Raw genomic sequence first — 8,374 nt, 5'->3', positions numbered from 1 at the left:
TGGCTGCGACCTGGCGTCACCTGCACGTATCAATCGTGCATAAGCTTATAGAAAGCTTAAGGGGTGGTGTAAGTGTGTGCACAATATAAGCGTGCTCAGAATGCAATGTCAGAATAATGCAAGATCATGTGGATGAACACATGTCTGCAATCAGCCATACCAAGGCCATGCGGTGCAAATCATGAATACGATCGACGACATCAAGGCCATGCGATGCAAAATGCAAGTCAAGCATGTCAATCCTCATCCACATATCAATGCAGCTCCTCACTAAAACATCAAATCAGTGCGGTTCTCAGTATAGATAATCACCGGGGTCAAGTACGCTCTACGCCAGCTTGTCGCCCCTATCCGAATGCACAACTAGGAGGGTGGAAGAGACCTCACTATCCGCCTGCCAATATCGGGTCCGGCTCGTCGATAGCAGACCAATTCCTCAAGCTGGTCAAACTCAACCTAGAAATTGCCCCCTCACTCAGGCGGGTAAGGTCACACCCCTTTCCAACCGACCACGACACAGTGGGAGACGCGGCCTACTGGTATACGGCCCTCGCGCGCTCGTGTATCCACTCGGTCTCGACGTTGGAGTCATCCTCTGATACCATCGGGTTTAGGGATTTTCACCCAGGGACATCTATGACGCCCGTATGCTAGAACCAAATATTTTCGGTATCCAATCCTACCATCCACAATGTGTCTGTGGAGGCTATGGCCCTGATGTCGCTACGGCATACAGTAACTACAATCACACAAATGCAAGTGCATAAGTCACACTATCAGTCATGCAACAGTCCTGCGTGTACCATGCACTCATATGGGGTAACTCCGCCTATTAGGGAGCCCATAAACAATCCGCCCGGAGGCATATGCTATGATCGGTCACTCCTCACATCAGGCATACATATGATGCGAATGATCATGAATCATGGATCTATACTAAACATGTATAAAGAGATGGGCTCTGTGTATAACGGAGATGGGCCTAGACGGCCTACTTACCACAACTATGGGCCTATCAATGGGCCTTAGGGAGAGTTATAATGCGGACATTTAACCAATATTATCCATTCAATGTGGACGTCAAACCATCATTGCTCCCAAAGTATAACCCACTATAAAATCAATACATATACAATGGTGGAATCACACTACAATGGGCCTTATGTACGTCCTATTGGGCCTTGACACATGGGCCTCCAGTACATCAAATGGGCCTCATACATGGGTCTCGTATGTACATATCAAGGTGGGCCTTAATGACGGGCCACAAATGCATCAACATGGGCCTAGTCACATGGGGCTTGCATATATCATAATGGGCCTCATAATATGGGCCCTATACAAATCAAGGTGGGCCTCAACAAGGACCACCAATACATCAAGATGGGCCTCAACAATGGGCCTTACATTATCTCCAAAATGGTTGGACAGTTGGATGAAACACATGCATCATGATGGAGCCCACTCTAATAGAGGGTATGGTTTACAATAAATACATAAGTGGGTCCCATGCGGGGCCTACCATAATGTTTATTTCCCATCCAACCCATTGATAAGGTCATTCAAACCGGGGCCCACAGTAATGTTTATTTTCCAAGCAACCTAGGGCCCAACATAATGTTTATTTTCCAACCAACTGTTCATAAGGTCATGTGGACCAGGGTAGGGCCCACTGTAATATTTATTTATCATCCAATCTATTCATAAGGTCACGTGGACCACAGGAGGGTAGGGCCCACAGTAATGTTTGTTTGCCGTCCAGGCTGTTCACGGGTTACGACCAGGGGTAGGGCCCACAAAAATATTTATTTGCCACCAATCTGTGGCTAGTCACGTGAGCAGGAGCCCACCGTGATACTTATATGACGTCCAACCTGTTTATAAGGTCACTTATAAATATTTATTTGTTTTTTTTTTAATTTTATGATTTTCTACGGTTTTTAGTAGATGGGGCCCGCATCAGCAAGATCCACTCCAGCCATTGGCCCCTGTGGCTCGATGCAAATCTATCGAGACCAATATTGAATGGTTTTCTGATGTACAGCAATATCGGGGTATATTTCAATGTTAGGAAACTTGTTTGCTATGCTAAGGCCCACCATAAATTCGAATTGAGATCATTTTTCGGTTCAAGGCCTAAAATGATCTGGGAAATAGGATGGGCGGCCTAGATTAAGTACATGAATCAAGGTGGGGCCTACCTAAATGGTTCACCCAAAAAGTAACCTTTCTTTCTTTTTTTCTCTTTTTTTTTTTTACACACCCACGTCAATGTACACACTCCATGTTAGTCTCGTCCATCCAGCGTCCAGGGACGCTGGACGGCATGGATAAACACATGCATGGTGGTGGGTCCCACATGGACGTGGCCCACCAACTATATGTATATATATGTGTATATCAATATAATAGCATAATATAAATATAATATATTGTGTGTATATATATATATGTATATTGCAGGTGGGACTTCCTACCGGACGGTAAATGTGGTGGGCCTCACCATTGATGAATGGAGTCGATTTAACATGATTTGGTGGGGCCCACTTCATTCTAGGAAGAGGAAGGAAAGAGAGAGAGAAAGAGAGAGAGAGAGAGAGAGCGAGAGAGATATATATATATATATATATATATATATATATATATATATATATATACGGTGATAGAGAGGAGGAACCCCGCCACTATGGGCCCTCCATTGATACAACACATACATCAAGTGGGTCCCACAATGAGTGGCCCTTAAAATTGAAAACAACGGTAGATCACTCACCTTGTTGGCCTCCTTCTTGATCCCTTGAACTCCTTTGCTCTATGCTCAACTTTTAACGGTGGATGATGGACTTTTGATGGTGTGGATGAAAGATGAGAGGGTGGGAAAATGGGCCACACTTGTTGCTCTTGGAATTGCTTTGGAAGGTTGGACGTATGGAGCTTGGAAGAGTAGAGATAGAATGAGGGAAAAAGAGAAAAAATATATTAAAGGGGATGGGTGATGTGGTGGTCGTAAGGAGAGGTATGGGTTAAGTTGAAATTTTGGTAAAGGAGGAATGGTGAGGGGAGAGAGAGAGTTGACTTATGAAAAAAGAGGGATGGGTGTTGTACTTGGGGTAAGGGATGCATTTATGGTTGATTGATGGGACTAATTGTAGAGATTCCCTCGAAATTCGCAACGTGCGGTGTTTCTTCAGAATAAATACAGATCAACATCTTCTAGCCTGGCTATCGGTTCGGTGCACGAGTTGCGGCGTTGGAACCGCGGCGACGACGCGGTCGCTATGATATAAGTTTCGGGTCGAACCATCGTCGGTGTGCGAGACCTGCCTTAGGATCGCACACAAACGTCGGATACGGTGCGAAGATTGTCAGAATTCGATTGGAATGACTGCGGAAGCTAACGGAGTGATACGGACTAGGATACGGGTCTTACACTCTAAACGGGAACGATCTTCACGGTGTGATCTTCCCTCTCATAGAGAAGATCTCCTAACTGTGTGATCTTTCCTCTCATATAAATAGGGGAGGCCCTTATCAAAGTTTTGTCAATGGGTATCATTATATCAATGTTTCTTGTGGCGTGGTTTACTTGAGTATTGCATCTACCTTATTTTTTAACCTATATTATAAAACGACGTGTCAATTTTCAGCTTATATCCTAAATTGATATGGTATAATTAAAAGTACATTTGTGGCTCACTTAGGATTGACTTTATTTTGTGATGTTTCGTGCAACCAAGGCACCCTTAGAGAAAATGTGTAATGGGTGGTGCACTAACGCATAGAGTATACAAGTGGTATGTTTGGCATATAAGTAATTGAAATTAAATTATTTAAATTATGAGTTCAAAATTAGACCTACCATGAATGAAAAGGCATACTTATTTGATCAGTTAACCATCTAAATAGGTGGACGATGGACAATTAAAAATAAAAAATATTCAAGGATCGCATTTCAAAAAATAAGTGTTCTACTATTTAAGGGAATACGCTGGAAAACTAAAACTATTTAAATTTTGTAGGTTGAGACTACAAGTTCCCTTAATGAGCAATGTTATTCATTCTCATTGTCCTCTCTCTCTCTCTCTCTCTCTCTCTCTCTCTCTTACACATATGTACATACTTTCATATGCATGTGAAGCTCAATTTCTATGGGGCTTGTGGTATACTCGCCTATATAGTATTTTCAATGAGTATTTGTAATAGGAGACATTTTAATATTTAATTTTTAGGATATTCCTTTGTGGATAAATTTTGCACAGCGGGAGAGACAATTCTTGTGTTTTGTTTCTCTTATTATAATAAATAAGTGAGCTCTATATTGTTGCCATGTAAAATACACATATTGTTGACCCACGTAGATATTTGTCTCTTACATATTATCTTATGTATTCTTTTTATCTTTTGGGTGTTGTGTTTAGTCCCTCTTTGTAAGTTGACTTGTCATGCAACGATTATGTGGGCATTTTTCTGCAACATATATATCTAAAATAAATATACCATGAATATGAAAAAATACGCTTGTTTATTTATCTAGTTATCTGACTGGTAAACACCTAACGAGACAATTATAAATCATATTTCAACAAATAAGTGTTCCACAATTCAGCTGGTTTAGTTTGAGTTACATCACCTACATATTAAGCATCATGGGACTTCTGGAGTACAATACAACTCCCTTTAATTTGTGAGGCAGGCCATGTCAATAGCAGCATTAGCGTTGTAAAAACATGATTGATCGCCCCTAACTTCATATTGGGTTAGGTTGGGTTGTTAAGGTGTATTTAACCTACGTAAGAGTTGGAAACTCAAATCTAATTTAAAGTCAAATTTTAGTCAAGCAAATTCGAGTTAAGTTAGGTAGGGGTAGAAACAGTAGTGTTTACATCTGGCCTGACACAACTCAAACCAACAAGCGAGAAACCACCACATGTTGACATACTCATATGGAAGCAAGTGAATAAACCTACTCATAGCCGAATAAAAAATCGTAGATATCTGTCTGCTAAAGACATGTATGCTATCAATAAGGCGGTCGTCTACATTATAACGCGTGATTGATAGGTGCAAGGTACGCTTGTAACAGTGTGTAAAGAAAGCCTCATTGGAGACTTGTCATTGTTGAACTCCCACTTAACCAATCACCGTGCAATAAAAACTTTTGTTAGAGAATTGTTATTGTGGGACTATAATTATAAGAGTATTACATCCGGATAGGTGTACATGACATTTCCATATACTATAAAACCATATGTAAAGGACAGAAAACCATCAAAAAATAAGGAAATTGTTGCTTATGATATTGTAATGCTTAAAGCACTTCGAATCTAAATAGAACACATTAAGATAAAGATGATACCTAATTGGAATATCACTTACGATAGTTACATAATCTTACACACGACCACCACATCACCAAACTTATAAAGGCGGCTCAAAGAGAAGAGCTCTAAACATTATGCCAACACGATCACACAACCATTTTAAACTTAATGTTGCTCTCTCGTCTCTCGTGGACACCCGTATCAATTGGTTTAATTTTAAATCTCTCCACATTTGTTTAGCACCATGCTGCACGCAAGCTCAAAGCCTTTAACATAGTTTCTTAATTTAATTTATGCTTATAACTAACAAGCTGATATAGTAAGTTGGTTAGTTTAGTTTTAACATATACGACATCATTGTCAGATTTTCCAAATTACTAAGTTCTTATTTAGTAATTCCTCGGTTGGACATGCTGACCAAATACCATGACAGCCTCACAACCGCCTAATTTTTCTCACTACCACCCCACGCTCGTTCAAGTTTGAAAGATTACTAAGACCACTATAGTTTTCTCAGCTTAGACCGCCATCGATAATCTCTTATACTTATTTATCTTTTGTCAATTTTATTTGTTCTACTTACGTATTAATAAAATCAGCACCAAACATTTTTTAAGTTTTTCTATATTTAGCGCTTTTGTTGAGAAACACGACCAATATATCACCGCTATAAGAAAATTTTATTGTTTTCAAGGCAAAAGAAATCCATTCGAAGGATTGACCCCCCATTTTATAGATCATCCAATCACCTTATTAATCATTGGCTGAATAGATGATTGATCTTCGTAGATTCGGTCTTGATCGATCCATCTCAACACTTAAGGCCATGACATGTTCGGTTTGATTCGAATCAAATAAGACTTTGGCATGCCCAATACTTAACATACTTACACATGTTCAATCGAAATTATGCTACTCACTGCACACGTGGCTGCGTGTTCGAATTGAATAACAATAAGTAACGTGTACTTAGGTTCAAGTGATTTAGTGATCTTGGGTTGGATCAAGCATAGAGAAATTTTGGTCGAACCGAGTGATAAGTTGGTCTGCCTGAGTTTGAGCTGACCAGGTTGAACATGAACCCAACCCACTTAAGTTATACACCTTTAATGATTGACTGGAATTGAACTTAAATATGATGTGCCAGATTTATTCTTAAAATAATGTCTGATTGTGAAATGAACTGATTTTATCCCATACGCAACTTACACGAGCCCCTTGATTAGTGTTGGAGAAAATCGACTATATATCATACAACAACAATGTAAACTCGAGTCACGACAAACCCGAATCAAACCCCATGTATTAGAAAACTGGATCTAACACCATTGTTAATCTGTGCACTTTTCAAAAGTACGAAAATGAATATATAACAATATAATAAAGCGGGTGACTAAACCAAAAGCAATCAACTACAATACACGAGATATTTTAACGTGGAAAACCCCTACCGAAAGAAACCATGGCACGAAGGGACATAAATATATACTATAATCAAAACCTTATAGTACACCACTTACCCTATTCAATTATAGCTTCACCTTGCAATGTACACTTGTAGGAAACTCTATATCCCTTAAGAAAATCTATTATCAAGCCCTTACAGGTGTATAAAACCTTTCCCTTAGCAGAACCCTTACCCATTTAAAGAAAATACTTGTATTCTTAGAGCGTTAAATCTAATTCAGAGTTAAATACCCTTATTTGTGCAAATATGTGCAAAACCGACAGTCGATGGTTAATCGTCACAGTAAGTCATGGTTGACCCCATAATTCCACAATCGACCATGAATCGCACATTAAGTTACAATCAATTGTGAAGTACACATCGAGTTACGATCGACCCACCAATTCCACAATCGACCATACTTCTTACAAAATACAAGGCATTCTGCACAACAATCATTACCTTGACTTGCATTCTACCAAGTCACCTTAAGGGGGTGTTTGGTGCATTGGATTAGATGGGTTTAAGTGGGATGAAATTAGCAAAATATAATAATTACATGGTGTTAGGGATTATCGTGTAATCCCATGGCCTAGAAGCCATCCAACTTCATGTTTGGAGGAAGCACACCAAATGAATGTGTTTCAACCCTGCCACTGCTAGTCGGTGCTATGTGGGCCCCACCATGATGTATGTGTTTCATCCATGCCATCCACCCATTCTTTCATATCATTTTATGGGATGGGCCAAAAAATGAGATGGATCCAAAGTTTATATGGACCACACCACAAAGATTAATGGGTATAGAAACGCCCACACAAACTCAAAGTAGGAATACGACAATCCCTTGCCCGGGGCGCTAATTCCTATAAGGGGCTTCAAAACTTATACCTGATGTGAGTCCTAAACAGGGCATTGCAATGATCCATGGGATCTTAAAACCCACTCCCACCTAATCCCATTTAAACCCATGCACCAAACATCCTCTTAAGGATCTCCTATGCAAACCCCACCTTCAGCATTGACTGCTCACTGTATCCCTCCATTTGAAACGTAACTCCATCTGCACCCTATGTAAGGGTGCCCAATCTTATAAATGGCCAGTGAGATTAATTAAGTCCAAGCAATGCTTGAACTTATATGTAGTCACGGACTTTGTGAACATGTCTGCAACATTCTCGTCCATATGAATATTTTGAAATAGAATTTTCCCTAAAGCAATAAGCTCTTGTATCTTGTGGAACCTCATATCGATGTGCTTAGTTCACGCGTGATACACCTGATTCATCGCTAGATATATAGCACTCTGACTATTGCAGTGTAACTAAACCGTCTCCTACTTCCACCCGAGATCACCTATAAGACCTTTCAATTATAATGACTATTTTAATGCCTTTGTCGCACTCATACATTCCGGCTCAATTACAGATAACGTTGTCGTAGACTATTGCGTAGATCTCCAACATACCAGTCTACCTACTAATGTGAAAACATATCCCATAGTAGACCTGATGTTGTCCAAATCACCTGCATAATCTGAATCTACGCAGCCTATAATTCCACCAAAGCTATGTCTCCCCCCAAACATGATTGTAGTGTTACTTGT

The sequence above is a fragment of the Magnolia sinica genome, chromosome 11 (assembly GCF_029962835.1).
Source record: "Magnolia sinica isolate HGM2019 chromosome 11, MsV1, whole genome shotgun sequence".
Classification (NCBI taxonomy): domain Eukaryota; kingdom Viridiplantae; phylum Streptophyta; class Magnoliopsida; order Magnoliales; family Magnoliaceae; genus Magnolia; species Magnolia sinica.
This window is presented reverse-complemented; position numbering follows the sequence as displayed.